This window comes from Arachis ipaensis, chromosome B2, assembly GCF_059453495.1.
Source record: "Arachis ipaensis isolate K30076 ecotype BB chromosome B2, ASM5945349v1, whole genome shotgun sequence".
In the NCBI taxonomy this organism is placed as follows: domain Eukaryota; kingdom Viridiplantae; phylum Streptophyta; class Magnoliopsida; order Fabales; family Fabaceae; genus Arachis; species Arachis ipaensis.
This window is the reverse complement of record NC_142437.1, coordinates 103,854,442-103,870,700: the sequence shown is the minus strand read 5'-3', so window position 1 is coordinate 103,870,700 and position 16,259 is coordinate 103,854,442. Positions and strand designations below refer to the sequence as shown.

General features: G+C 32.0%; 1 non-coding gene across 1 annotated transcript; it reads right to left on the bottom strand.

The window, feature by feature from the left end:
- Positions 1–14,394: 14,394 nt before the first annotated feature.
- LOC148575080 (small nucleolar RNA R71) lies at positions 14,395–14,502 on the bottom strand. The gene has a single exon (XR_015905740.1). It is a non-coding gene; the product is annotated as a small nucleolar RNA R71 (small nucleolar RNA).
- Positions 14,503–16,259: the final 1,757 nt, after the last annotated feature.

Sequence of the window (16,259 nt, the reverse complement as noted above, 5' to 3'; positions counted from 1 at the left end):
ATATATTTGCAACTTCTGTTATATATTTTATTATATATTATTAATTTAAAATACATTATATGATACTCTTTTATTTTAATTAATTTTTTTTTTAAAATTAAGAAGTTCTTTTTCTTTTTCTTTTCTCTTTTTTATCTTTTTCTCTTTATCATTTATTTTATTTCACTTTTTAATTTTAATATTAAAAAAATAATAATATTTTATAATATTATTAAAGTATGATGTGTATAACTAGGATATAAAAAATATAAATTTAACTAACAGATTTATTATTTAAAATACAAATCTAATTCTCATATATTTATGTACCTGAATTTTTTAAATTTTTATAATACACAAATCTTACATTCAGATATATATATACATATATATATATATATATATATATATATATATATATATATATCTGAATTTTTAACAATTTTTAATATATAAATCTAACTTTTAAATTTGTACACCTCATTTAAATCGGTCTTTTAGATTTTTTTTTTCTCCTCAACAAATTTGACCTTCTAATTTGTTTAATAACAATTTAAAAAAATTTAATTCCATATTAAAAAAAAAACCAACTTTTTTAATAACATGCATTATACACTAATTTACTCTATATAAAAAAATTAGCCACTTTATTTTTCTTATATATTATTATTAATTATTAGTTTGACAATAAAAATATATCACATATCATTTGTTAGTTGTAATTAAAATTAAAATTTAAAATTAATATTTATATTTATATTATATTATTAATTTGACAATAAAAATATAAATTTTTTTATTTTGAATTATTTAAATATTTTATTTATTAAAATGTACAACATTCACTTTTTAAACTACCATTATACATCCTAAGTACAAAAGGTAAATGATAAATAAGTACATAAGTCGAATACTATGTATCCAAGATGAAATATCTTAAAAAAAATTTCAAATACATTTGGAATGTATTATATCTACGTGTGTGTCTATATATATATATATTGCACAATATTAGAAATAAAGCCAAAAAATTAAAATATATATAGGTATAATAATATGATTATTAAATAAAAATGAAGTAATAATGAATAATAAATTATTAATTAATTTTATTTCGAAACAAAATACTAATTGTAAAAAAAATTAATATATTGACTAAATAGATAGATATACAACAATAAAAAATAATTATATTATAATTAAATTAATAAATATTTATAAAAAAAATTAAATATACATCTTTAAATTAGAATTTAGAACTACCGTTTTTGGTTTTGATTTTTTTGAGTTATTTTTGTTATACCTATAACCTAATAATATTATTATTATCGTAATATTGGCAATTAAGACAATAATAATAATAATAATAATAATAATAATAATAATAATAATAATAATAATAATAATAATAATAGAAAAAAAATAATATAAAAGCGAAAGGTTGCAAGAAGGATAATATTAGTAATTTAGCATAACTATAAGGTTAGCTTATATCTATATCTGCCCTAATTGTTATAATAATACAATTTATTATTTGTGGACCGTTCTCTATATTTCTGGATATTTTCATTTATCTTGGTTTTTTTAAGGTTCGGATTATACTTTTTTTTTTTTTTTTACTGAAGAAAGCTCTAACATTGTATAGTCTAACATTTGTTGTATGAAAAGTATTAGGGGGTGGCAAAGCGGGTCGGCCCGCTCCGCCCCGTTGAGGTCCGCCCTATAAACGGGTGGACCGGCCCATCTGTCAACTAAAATGGATTCAAAATGCTAGTTCGTTCCGCTTTATGGCGGATTGACGGGTCGACGGGCTAGCCCGCTTGATTTTTTTTTTTGAAAAATAAAATTCATTAAAATTAACTAAAAAATAATAATTAAAAAATCAAATACAAATAAAAAATAGTCAAATTATAATATAATATTTTTATTATCTTTTTTTTAATTTTTAACTTCAATAAAATTGTTAAAAATAATATTTGTCAATAGAACTATGTTTATTTTAAAAAACAAGTCACATAATTCGAACAAATATACGAAATTGTAAAATAAAATAAATAAAGTTAATAACTAAAAGAAGAATAAAAATAAAAACAAAAAAAAGTGTTTGAAAATTCTATAATTATTAATTTTATAATAGTAATCACTCTTTTATTTAATAAAAAAATAAAAAAAATAAATATCTTCAGCTCGGCGGACCGGCCCGCTCCGCCCCGCTAAAACCCGCCAATTTGGCGGTGCGGGTTTGGCGGATTTTTTTTAATTTGGCGGGCTCCAAATTCTAGCCCGACCCGTCCTTTTTAGCGGGTCGGCCCAACGAGTTCAACCCGTTTTGCCACCCCTAAAAAGTATAAATTTAGTCTGTTCCAGGCTATGAAGCACGGACAGTCGGACACTTCGCTGAGTTGCTGTGTTTGCATCTCGGACACATTTTAGACACGACATTCATCCACACTCGTTTGACGTGTTCAAACTGTGTCTTAATAAAATATAAAAAAAATTTTACCGGACACGTTTAGACGTACCTAAATATCATTACGTGTCAGCGTGTTCAGTCTTATTAACATATATTTTTGAAATAAATTTAGATATAGCATATATTATTATTTATGAAAATAAAAAATATTTTAAATACTTGATATAATTAAAATACGACATTAAAAATAATTAAAAATTAATTTATATTTTAATATTAATAAAATATCAAAATATCATTACGATTTATTTAAAAAATACTTTATATTTTATATGTATGTGTGTCCCCTATCTTATAAAATTTTAAAATTCGCGTATCAGCATGTTCCGTATCGTGTCATTTCCGTGTCAATATCAACGTCCATGCATCATAACTTGCAGATGTTATAAGGAAATGGATCGGATTGATCATGGTGTGTTTGGACCTAATTTGGTCCTAGATCCTGACAAAAAAAATTATTATTTTTTTAAAATTGTTGAAACATTATTTTTTAAAAGTTTATTATTGTTTATTGAAATTTTTTAACTATCTATTTTTAAAAAAATTGTTAAAAAATTAATATATTAAAATTACTGTTAGGAGGGTAACATCACAATGGATAAAATGTACTCCGTGAATAGTGAATACCTGAGTATTTTAAATACATTTATATCCACTTTAATCGATTTATTATTTTATTTGTTATTATCTTTTATCTATCTTTTATTTTAAATTTAAATCGATACAATTTAAATTAATATAATTTATTACAATAAATTGATATAATATAAATTATAAATAAAATTTTTAGTTTTTGTTTAATAAAAATTTCTCATTTTTTTATACCATAAAAATAATACATTTTTTATTTATTTTTAGTTATATGTTTTTTAGTAAAATTTAGATGATTAGTAATTAATTGTAATTCTTTGTTTGATTAATTGAAGATGATATAATTTTTGTAAAATGTTTAGGAATTTAAATAAAATATAATTTTGTTAGGATTTTATCCTTAAAATTTTTCGAGAATATTATCATTGCCCAATATCCAAGGTCTCGAGTTTTATTCTTAATTATTCTTCTTAGTAAATTATAGTTTAAGAAGATGTTCATATATATCGTTGTACTTGAGTGCAATATGTTGTTTCCTTACTTTTTAGCGACAAGAATATATATTAAAATACAGAGACTGCTGAGATTTTGATAGATTCTATAGAGTGAATTTCATTTCATTCTCCAAAGTAGCATAGAGAAAAGGAGATGTGTTGATCTAGTATCCTATTTCAAAAAACTGAGAAGGAGATATTTGTGGTGCTTGCTTGGCTAATGAGCCATGCCACACTTCAAAAAAAAAAAAAAAAAGAAAAAGCCATCCATCATTTCATTAAGAGTGTATTTGGAAAGTAGTAAAAGTTTTAAAAAGTTATATTACTCATATTTAAGTATCATTTTTAAAAATATATTTTTAAAGAAATAAAAAAAAATAGACTTCTTTCTTTTCAAAAATTATTTTATTATTCTAAAAAAATTACCTTTAAAATAAAATAACCATCATACTACTTTTATTCTTGGCCTTGTGAAAATTATTTTTTGTTTCTGCTAAAGATTTGATCCGATATCACCATTTTCACGTAATATTTTATTTGCTAGAAGTATTGATCTTTTACCACTATTTTTACGCAATGTTTTATTTCCACCACTATTTTTACACAATATTGCATTTGAACCACCTACTATTTTAAGATTTTTTTTATTATTCTACCACTCTATTTTTATTATTAAATTTGTATTTAACATTGTATATGGTATAAAATTTCAGTGATCAAGTTATGTAAAATCAACATTCAATATTAAAAAATATTTGTTATCATCGTTATTTTAATATCTATTCTCTTTGTGTAAAAGAAAATTGTATTTTTTGAATTATTTATTCAAACACTACCATTTTTAAATAAGTACTTTTATAACTAAAAATTCAAATACAAAATAATTTATTTATAAACTGCTATTAAAAAATTTATATTTTAAGAAACTTATTTAAAAAGTTTACTCACATAAGTATTAAATAAAAGTCATGGCTTGACTAAAATTTTTATGAGTCTTTGACCTAAGATAAAGAGGTAAATAAAATAGATAAAATTATAAATTAGATTCTTACAATTTACAGTGATAATCATGAGAAGAAGGAATAATTCTTTTTTCTCATTTTAAAGTAGAATTTGTTAATACTTTTATATGTATGATGTAATTTTAAAAGAAATTGAATATAGATAAATATCAGACAATTTTTTCAAAAAAAAAAATCATTAGATTCCATTAATTTTATTAGGTTGCAGTGAAAAAAATTAATAAATTTAGTTTATGTATTTTTTAAAATTTTATAAAAAGTAAAAAATTTCTATAACTGAATTTATTAATATAGAATTTGGGGCATATGGAATTATATTTTAAAACAAATAAATGGTTCATTGTTTATTTGTACAATTATATTATAAAAAATTGAATAAATATGCGATGCTATTTCTTTTCAATATTTTATATTAACTTTCATATTATTTCAAAAATTGTTACAATATATTCTCTGACATTTTATATATATTTTACTTATAATTTTGGAGATAGAAAATACTATTATTGAAAAAACTAATAATGTGTTAATACTAATTTAACATATTGCTTGTAAACCTCATAAAATTAGTGAATAATTAGTCAATAAATTGAATTTTAATTAAAAAAATTAAATATATAAAACTAATATCAAATTAGGATAGAGTTCTTTAAAATGAGAATTTTGACACCAATTTTGAAAAATTCGGCCCAAAATTGGATCGGATAGGCCGAACCGGTTGAATTGGGCCCAAACCAGGCCCGTGGCCCCAACCAGACCTATCACTTAAATGAGCTGAAGCTCATTTTCTTTCTCATTTGGCATGCAGAATGCTGGAAAGCTCAGCAAGAAGAGGAAGAACGTCTGAAGCTTCCAAAACCCTCACTCAAATTTCATTTCTCAATAACTTTTGATCTGAAGTTTCGATTGACGATTCGTTTGCGGCCACGTGATCGCACCGTCGAGCTCTACAAAGCCCGGTATATTGTAAAGTAAGGAATCCACATATGTTGAAAATCTATGAGCAAATATGTTGAAAATTGTTCAATTTGGTATTCTAGGTTCGATTTAGCTTGCGGAGCTTATCGGGTTGAGTTGCTGTGAGTGTGGCTGCGGTAAGGATCACCTAAACCTTAGTCAACTCTTGATTTTATTATGTGAAATCTGAATTTAAAGTGTACATATGTATTAGGTGTGAATTAAGTATATATATATGCATTGGAATTGAATTGTGGACATTTGGAGGCTTGGTGGAAGATTGGTGCTAAGGCTTTGGTTGATTTCTCAAGCTTGAGGGGCTGTGTGTATGTGACTTGTGAGGTTGTCTTGGACTAAACATGGAGGCCGGCCAAGGTATGGTTTAGGTTTCGTACGTTTAATATGTAAGGCTCCGTGAAAACTTAGGCTAGAGAATTATAGGATAAGTTGAAATGGATAGATGTGTTATATGATTAGTTTATGTGATGTTGATGGATGAATTGGTGTTGAGCACTTAACAATGTGAATGTTGGTATTGAAATTAATGAATTGAGGATTTGAGTTATGAATTTTAAAGTTGTAGCTTGTGGGTGGAATGGTGGATTTTGGAATAATGTATGAGTTTTATGGGTTGGTATGGGCATTAATGTGTTAGTAGTTAGTGTGAATGAAGAGGGACTTGATATGTGGCAAATATGCAGGTTTTGTGGGTAATGATATGTGAGTTTGGTAAAAATGAGGTTTGCCATATGATGAGCGGATAATTTATACGCTTTTTGGCATTGTTTTTAGTATGTTTTTAGTATATTTTAATTAGTTTTATTATATTTTTATTAGTTTTTATTTAAAATTCACTTTTCTGGACTTTACTATGAGTTTGTGTGCTTTTCTGTGATTTCAGGTATTTTCTGGCTGGAATTGAGGGACCTGAGCAAAAATCTGATTCAGAGGCTGAAAAAGGACTGCAGATGCTGTTGGATTCTGACCTCCCTACACTCAAAGTGGATTTTCTGGAGCTACAGAAGCCCAATTAGTGTGCTCTTAATTGCGTTGGAAAGTAGACATCCTGGGCTTTCCAAAAATATATAATAGTCTATACTTTACCCGAGATTTGATGGCCCAAATAGGCGTTCCAAGTCAGCTCAAGAATTCTGGCGTTTAACGCCGGAACTGGCACAAAAGCTGGAGTTAAACGCCCAAACTGGCACAAAAGCTGGCGTTTAACTCCAAGAAAAGTCTCTAAACATGGAAGCTTCAATACTCAGCCCAAGCACACACCAAGTGGATCCGGAAGAAGATTTCTGCATTAATTACTGATTTCTGTAAACCCTAGGCTACTAGTTCTCTATAAATAAGACCTTTTGCTATTGTATTTTCGATCTTTGGACGATTAGTCCCTAGACCTTGGAGGCTGGCCATTCGGCCATGCTTACACCACTATCACTTTTGTATTTTCAACGGTGGAGTTTCTACACACCATAGATTAAGGTGTGGAGCTCTGCTGTTCTTCATGAATTAATACAAGTACTATTGTTTTTCTATTCAACTCAAGTCTATTTCTTCTCCAAGATATTCATTCGCACCCAAGAACATGATGAATGTGATGATTATGTGACACTCATCACCATTCTCACCTATGAACGTGTGACTGACAATCACTTCCGTTCTACATGTAAACAAGCTTGAATGTGTATCTCTTGAGTTTCTAATCTAAGATTAGAACCTTCGTGGTATAGGCTAGAATTATTGGCGGCCATTCCTGAGATCCGGAACGTCTAAACCTTGTCTGTGGTATTCTGAGTAGGATCTGGGAAGGGATGACTGTGACGAGCTTTAAACTCGCGATTGTTGGGCGTGTGACAGACGCAAAAGGATCAATGGATCCTATTCCAACATGATCAAGAACTGACAGATGATTAGCCATGCGGTGACAGCGTGCGTAGAACATTTTCACTGAGAGGACGAGAAGTAGCCATTGACAACGGTGATGCCCAACATAAAGCTTGCCATGGAAAGGAGTATGAATGATTGGAAGAAGGCAATAGGAAAGCAGATGTTCAGGAGGAACAAAGCATCTTCATACGCTTATCTGAAATTCCAACCAAAGAATTACATAAGTATCTCTATCTTTATTTTATGTTTTATTTATATTTTAATTATCAATTCTCCATCACCATCTGAATTCGCCTGACTGAGATTTACAAGGTGACCATAGCTTGCTTCAAGCCGACAGTCTCTGTGGGATCGACCCTTACTCACGTAAGGTATTACTTGGACGACCCAGTGCACTTGCTGGTTAGTTGTGCGGAATTGTGATAAAGGGTGATTCACGTTTGAGAGCTCCAAGTCCTTTGGCGCCATTGTTGATGATCACAATTTTGTGCACCAAGTTTTTGGCGCCGTTGCCGGGGATTGTTCGAGTTTGGACAACTGACGGTTCATCTTGTTGCTTAGATTAGGTACTTTTCTTTTTATTTTTCAGAATTTTTAAGAATGAATTCTAGAGTTTCAAGGTGATGTTCTTATCATCACAAAAGCTGATTGATTCTCATCAATTTAGCTGTTGAATGTAATGTCCTGCTGAAGCTTGGCTAGCTATGTCTAATCCTTTTTGGACTGAAGCTTTAGACTAACATTGCATGATTCCTGGAATTCTTATTAAAAAGTTTTGAATCTCTTTATTCTCTTTTTCATATAAGTTTCGAAAATCACAAAAAAATTTAAAAATAAAAAATATTTTATGTTTCTTGTTTGAGTCTTGTGTCTAATTTTAAGTTTGGTGTCTTGCATGCATTGTTTATTTGATCTTAGTTGTATTTTTTTTGTTTCTCATCATTAAAAATTCAAAAATATTTTCAAAATTGTATCTTTTCAAGTCAATAATACAGAGAATTGAAGATTCAGAACATTCAGCAGAGAAATCAAACAGAAAAAGCTAGGCGTTCAAAACGCCCAGTGAAGAAGGAAAACTGGCGTTTAAACGCCAACTAGGGTACCTGGCTGGGTGTTTAATGCCAGAAGGACACTAGAGGGAAGATTTTGTTTTTAATTCAATTTTTTTTTTCAAATCTTCATAATTTTTCAAAATCAAATCTTTTTCAAATCATATCTTTTCAATCATATCTCTTCAAAATCAACTTCTTTCCATTTTTTTTATTTATTACTATTTTCGAAAATCCTTGCTAAAATTAATGATTTACTTCAAAATTTTCAAGTTATTACTTGCCTAATAAGAAAGGATCAAATTTTAAATTTTAAGAATCATATCTTTTAATTTCTTGTTAGTCAAGTAATCAACTTTAATTTTAAAACTTTCTCTTTTTAATTTGATTTTCAATCATATCTTTTCAATCACATCTTTTTCAAAATTAATTTTCAATCATATCTTTTTAATTTCTAATTTCAAAATCTTTTTCAAAATCATTTAATTTCTTTCCTAATCTCAATTTTCGAAAATCTCAATCAAATTTTCAAATTTATTTTTATTATTTTAAAATTTTTTTAATTAATTTTCGAAAATTCTTCCCCTCTTCTCACATCCTTCTATTTAAGGGACTAACACTCCTGCTCAAGGTGCAATTCGAACTCTATCCCTCTTGATAAGTTCGAATTCTCTTCTATCTACCTCCTCCTTCTATTCTTCTTTTCCTCTGACATCTCAAGGAATCTCTATACTGTGACATAGAGGATTCCCTACTTTCTTGTTCTCTTCTCTTTCATATGAGCAGGAGCAAAGACAAAGGCATTCTTGTTCAAGCTGATCCTGAACCTGAAAGGACCTTGAAGAGAAAACTAAGAGAAGCTAAAGCACAATTCTCTAGAGGGCCTAACAGAGCTTTTCAAACAAGAAGAAGCCATGGCAGCCGAAAACAACAACAATGCCAACAATGCAAGGAAGGTGCTTGGTGACTTTACTGCACCTACTCCCGACTTCTATGGGAGAAGCATCTCAATCCCTGCCATTGGAGCAAACAACTTTGAGCTTAAGCCTCAATTAGTTTCTCTAATGCAACAGAATTGCAAGTTTCATGGACTTCCATTGGAAGATCCTCATCAGTTCTTAGCTGAATTCTTACAAATCTGTGACACTGTCAAGACCAATGGGGTTGATCCTGAGGTCTACAGACTTATGCTCTTTCCTTTTGCTGTAAGAGATAGAGCTAGGACATGGTTGGACTCACAACCTAAAAAAATCCTGAACTCTTGGGAAAAGCTAGTCAATGCCTTCTTGGCAAAGTTCTTTCCACCTCAAAAATTGAGTAAGCTTAGAGTGGAAGTCCAAACCTTCAGACAGAAGGAAGGTGAATCCCTCTATGAAGCTTGGGAAAGATACAAGCAATTGATCAGAAGGTGCCTTTCTGACATGCTTTCAGAATGGAGCATCATAGGTATCTTCTATGATGATCTGTCTGAATTATCCAAGATGTCATTGGACAGCTCTGCTGGAGGATCTCTTCATCTGAAGAAGACGCCTGCAGAAGCTCAGGAACTTATTGAAATGGTTACAAATAACCAATTCATGTACACTTCTGAAAGGAACCCTGTGAATAATGGGACAAATCAGAAGAAAGGAGTTCTTGAGATTGATACTCTGAATGCCATATTGGCTCAGAATAAGATATTGACTCAACAAGTCAATATGATTTCTCAGAGTCTGTCTGGAATGCAAGCAGCAACAGGCAGTACTGATGAGCGGATAATTTATACGCTTTTTGACATTGTTTTTAGTATGTTTTTAGTAGAATCTAGTTACTTTTAGGGATGTTTTCATTAGTTTTTATGTTAAATTCACATTTCTGGACTTTACTATGAGTTTGTGTATTTTTCTGTGATTTCAGGTATTTTCTGGCTGAAATTGAGGGACTTGAGTAAAAATCTGATTCAGAGGTTGAAGAAGGACTGCTGATGCTGTTGGATTCTGACCTCCCTGAACTCAAAGTGGATTTTCTGGAGCTACAGAACTTAAAATAGCGCGCTTCCAATTGCGTTGGAAAGTAGACATCCAGGGCTTTCCAGCAATATATAATAGTCCATACTTTGGCCAAGAATAGACGACGTAAACTGGCATTCAACGCCAGCTTTCTACCCAAATCTGGCGTCCAGCGCCAGAAAAGGAGCCAAAACCAGAGTTGAACGCCCAAACTGGCACAAAAGCTGGCGTTCAACTCCAAGAAGGACCTCTACACGTGCAACACTCAGGCTCAGCCCAAACACACACCAAGTGGGCCCAGGAAGTGGATTTATACATCAATTACTTACTCATGTAAACCCTAGTAGCTAGTTTATTATAAATAGGACCTTTTACTATTGTATTAGGCATCTTTTGATCATCTTAGGATCTTAGGATCATCTTTGAACGCATTGTTCTTAGACTTTGGGGGCTGGCCATCTCGGCCATGCCTGGACCTTCACTTATGTATTTTCAACGGTAGAGTTTCTACACTCCATAGATTAAGGTGTGGAGCTCTGCTGTTCCTCAAAGATTAATGCAAAGTACTACTATTTTCTATTCAATTCATCTTATTTCACTTCTAAGATATCCATTCGCACCCAAGAACGTGATGAAGGTGATGATTATGTGTGACGCTCATCATCCTTCTCCTTTATGAACGCGTGCCTGACAAACACTTCCGTTCTACATGAAATAAGCTAGAATGAATATCTCTTAGATCTCCTAACCAGAATCTTCATGGCGTAAGCTAGAATGATGGCGGCATTCAAGAGAATCCGGAAAGTCTAAACCTTGTCTGTGGTATTCCGAGTAGGATTCGATGAATGAATGACTGTGACAAGCTCCAAACTCGCGATTGCAGGGCGTTAGTGACAGACGTAAAAGGATAGTAAATCCTATTCCAGCATGATCGAGAACCGACGATGAATAGCCGTGCCGTGATAGGGTGCGTGAGCATATTATTCACTGAGAGGATAAGATGAAGCCATTGGCAAGGGTGATGCCTCCAGACGATTAGCCGTGCCGTGACAGGGCATTGGATCATTTTCCCGAGAGATGACCGAAAGTAGCCATTGACAGTGGTGATGTATCATATAAAGCCAGCCATGGAAAGGAGTGAGACTGATTGGATGAGGATAATAGGAAAGCAGAGGTTCAGAGGAACGAAAAGCATCTCCATTCGCTTATCTGAAATTCCTACCAATGATTTACATAAGTATCTCTATCCCTATTCTATTAGTTATTTTCGAAAACTCCATGATTATTTTATATCTGCCTGACTGAGATTTGCAAGGTGATCATAGCTTGCTTCATACCAACAATCTCCGTGAGATTCGACCCTTACTCACGTAAGGTATTACTTGGACGACCCAGTGCACTTGCTGGTTAGTTGTATCGAAGTTGTGACAAATTATGAATGTGTAATCACGATTACGCGTACCAAGTTGCTCACGTGCCAGGAATAGTTTGAGCCTGGACATCACAATTTCGTGCACTATGTTTTTGGCGCCGTTGCCGGGGATTGTTTGAGTTTGGACAACTGACGGTTCATCTTGTTGCTCAGATTAGGTAATTTTCTCTTTGTTTTATTTTCAAAAATTTCTCAAAAATTTTTCAAAAATTTTTCTTTTGTTTTCGAAAAAAATTAATAAAAATGTTTTCAAAAATTAGATTCAAAATTTTTAAGAATGAATTCTAGTGTTTCATGAAGCATGTAAAGCCTGGCTGGCTGTAAAGCCATGTCTAAATTTATTTGGACTGAGGCTTGCAATTTGTTATCAAGAGCAATATACTCTGGTGTTAAATGATGAAGCTTGGCTGGCCATTGGCCATGTCTAGTGTTTTGGACTGGAGCTTTCATTGAAAGCTTGGCTGGCTAGTGAGCCATGTCTAATTCCTGGACTGAAGCTTTAGACTAACAATGCAAGATTCCTGGAATTCATATTAAAAATTTTGGAATCCTTATTTTCCTTTTTCAACTAATTTTCGAAAAAAAAATACAAAAAAATTAGAAAATCATAAAAATCAAAAATATTTTTCTGTTTCTTGTTTGAGTCTTGAGTCATGTTATAAGTTTGGTGTCAATTGCATGTGCATCTTGCATTTTTCGAAAATTCTCATGCATTCATGGTGTTCTTCATGATCTTCAAGTAGTTCTTGGTAAGTCTTCTTGTTTGATCTTGATGATTTTTTGTTTTGTGTCTTTTCTTGTTTTTCATATGCATTCTTGAATTCTTAGTGTCTAAGCATTAAAGAATTCTAAGTTTGGTGTCTTGCATGATTTCTTTGCATTAAAAATTTTTCAAAATTGTGTCTATGATGTTCATCTTGACATTCATAGTGTTCTTGGTGTTCATCTTGACATTCATAGCATTTTTGCATGCATTCATTGTTTTGATCTAAAAAATTCATGCATTGCATAATTTTCATGTTTTTCATAAAAATTTCAAAAAAATCAAAAAAATATCTTTCCCTTTTTCTCTCATCAAATTCGAAAATTTGAGTTGACTTTTTCAAAAATTTTTAAAATCAAGTTGTTTCTTATGAGTCAAATCAAATTTTCAATTTGAAAATCTTATCTTTTTCAAAATCTTTTTCAAAAAAAAAAAAATCAAATCTTTTTCAAAATTCTTAGTTATTTTCGAAAATTCCAAAAATATTTTTCAAAAATCTTTTCTTATTTTTATATCAAATTTTTGAAAATAACATAATCAATTAGTGTTTTGATTCAAAAATTTGAAGTTTGTTACTTGCTTGTTAAGAAAGATTCAAACTTTAAGTTCTAGAATCATATCTTGTGATTTCTTATGAATCAAGTCATTAATTGAGATTTTAAAAATCAAATCTTTTTCAAAATTAGTTTCTAAAATATCTTCTTATCTTATCTTTTTCAAAAATATCTTTTCAAAATATCTTTTCTAACTTCCTAACTTCTTATCTTTTCAAAATTTGTTTCAACTAACTAACTAACTTTTTGTTTGTTTCTCAACTTTTTCAAAATTACCTAACTAACTCTCTCTCTCTAATTTTCGAAAAAATCTTCCCTCTTTTTCAAAAATTTCTTTTTAATTAACTAATTATTCTTATTTTTTATTTTTGATTTTAAAAAAATTTTCGAAAATCACTAACATTTTTCAAAAACCATTTTCGAAAATCACTAACTCTTTTTCAAAAAAATATTTTCGAAAATTCTTCCTCTCCCATCTCATTCTATTTATTCATTCATATCCTAACATCTCATCTCACATATCTAACCTCCTCACAGTTGTGTTTCTTCCATTATATTACATTCTTTGTCTCCCCCTCTTCTTCTACTCACACAGGGATCCCTATACTGTGGTATAAAGGATCTCTATTATTATTATTATTTTTCTGTGCCTTCTTCTTTGTCATATGAGCAGGAGCAAGGATAAGAACATTCTTGTGGAAGCAGATCCAGAACCTGAAAGGACTCTGAAGAGAAAATTAAGAGAAGCTAAAATACAACAATCCAGAGATAACCTTTCAGAAATTTTCGAACAGGAAGAGGAGATGGCAGCCGAAAATAACAATAATGTAAGGAAGATGCTTGGTGACTTTACTGCACCTAATTCCAATTTACATGGAAGAAGCATCTCCATTCCTGCCATTGGAGCAAACAACTTTGAGCTGAAACCTCAATTAGTTTCTCTGATGCAGCAGAACTGCAAGTTTCATGGACTTCCATCTGAAGATCCTTTTCAGTTCTTAACTGAATTCTTGCAGATATGTGATACTGTTAAGACTAATGGAGTAGATCCTGAAGTCTACAGGCTCATGCTTTTCCTTTTTGCTGTAAGAGACAGAGCTAGATTATGGTTGGATTCTCAACCCAAAGACAGCCTGCACTCTTGGGATAAGCTGGTCACGGCTTTCTTAGCCAAGTACTTTCCTCCTCAAAAGCTGAGCAAGCTTAGAGCTGATGTTCAAACCTTCAGACAGAAAGAAGGTGAATCCCTCTATGAAGCTTGGGAAAGATACAAACAGTTGACCAAAAAGTGTCCTTCTGACATGCTTTCAGAATGGACCATCCTGGATATATTCTATGATGGTTTATCTGAGCTATCAAAGATGTCACTGGACACTTCTGCAGGTGGATCCATTCACCTAAAGAAAACGCCTGCAGAAGCAAAAGAACTCATTGACATGGTTGCTAATAACCAGTTCATGTGCACTTCTGAAAGGAATCCTGTGAGTAATGGGACGCCTATGAAGAAGGAAGTTCTTGAGGTTGATACTCTGAATGCCATATTGGCTCAGAATAAAATATTGACTCAGCAAGTCAATATGATCTCTCAGAGTCTGCATGGAATGCAAGCTGCATCCAACAGTACTCAAGAGGCATCTTCTGAAGAAGAAGCTTATGATCCTGAGAACCCTGTAATAGCAGAGGTAAATTACTTAGGTGAACCTTATGGAAACACCTATAACTCAACATGGAGAAATCATCCAAATTTCTCATGGAAGGATCAAAAGCCCCAACAAGGCTTTAATAATGGTGGAAGAAACAGGTTTAGCAATAGCAAGCCTTTTCCATCATCAACTCAGCAACAGACAGAGAACTCTGAACAAAATGCTTTTAATTTAGCAAATCTAGTCTCTGATCTATCTAAGGCCACTGTAAGTTTCATGAATGAAACAAGGTCTTCCATTAGAAATCTGGAAGCACAAGTGGGCCAGCTGAGTAAAAGGATCACTGAAATCCCTCCTAGTACTCTCCCAAGCAATACAGAAGAGAACCCAAAAGGAGAGTGCAAGGCCATTGACATAAGCACCATGGCCGAACCTGTAAGGGAAGGAGAGGACGTGAATCCCAAGGAGGAAGACCTCCTGGGACGTCCAGTGATCAATAAGGAGCTTCCCTCTGAGGAATCAAAGGACTCTGAGGCTCATCTAGAGACCATAGAGATTCCATTGAACCTCCTTATGCCCTTCATGAGCTCTGATGAGTATTCCTCTTCTGAAGAGAATGAGGATGTTACTGAAGAGCAAACTGCCAAGTTTCTTGGTGCAATCATGAAGCTGAATGCCAAATTATTTGGCATTGATACTTGGAAAGTTGAACTTCCCTTGTTCATCAATGAACTAAGTGATCTGGATCAACTGACATTGCCTCAGAAGAGACAGGATCCTGGAAGGTTCATAATACCCTGTACCATAGGCACCATGATCTTTAAGGCTCTGTGTGACCTTGGTTCAGGAATAAACCTCATGCCCCTATCTGTAATAGAGAAACTGGGAATCTATGGGGTGCAAGCTGCTAAAATCTCATTAGAGATGGCAGACAATTCAAGAAAACAGGCTTATGGACAAGTAGAGGACGTGTTAGTAAAGGTTGAAGGCCTTTACATCCCTACTGATTTCATAGTCCTGGATACTGGAAAGGAAGAGGATGAATCCATCATCCTAGGAAGACCTTTCCTGGCCACAGCAAGAGCTGTGATTGATGTTGACAGAGGAGAATTAGTCCTCCAAATGAATGAGGACTCCCTTGTGTTTAAAACTCAAGAATCTCTCTCTGCAACCATGGAGAGGAAGCATGAAAAGCTTCTCTCAAAGCAGAGTCAAACAAAGCTTCCACAGTCAAACTCTAAGTTTGGTGTTGGGAGGCCACAACCAAACTCTAAGTTTGGTGTTGAACTCCCATATCCAAACTCTAAGTTTGGTGTTGGAGAGTCTCAACAAAGCTCTGCACATCTGTGAGGCTCCATGAGAGCCCACTGTCAAGCTATTGACACTAAAGAAGCGCTTGTTGGGAGGCAACCCAATTTTTA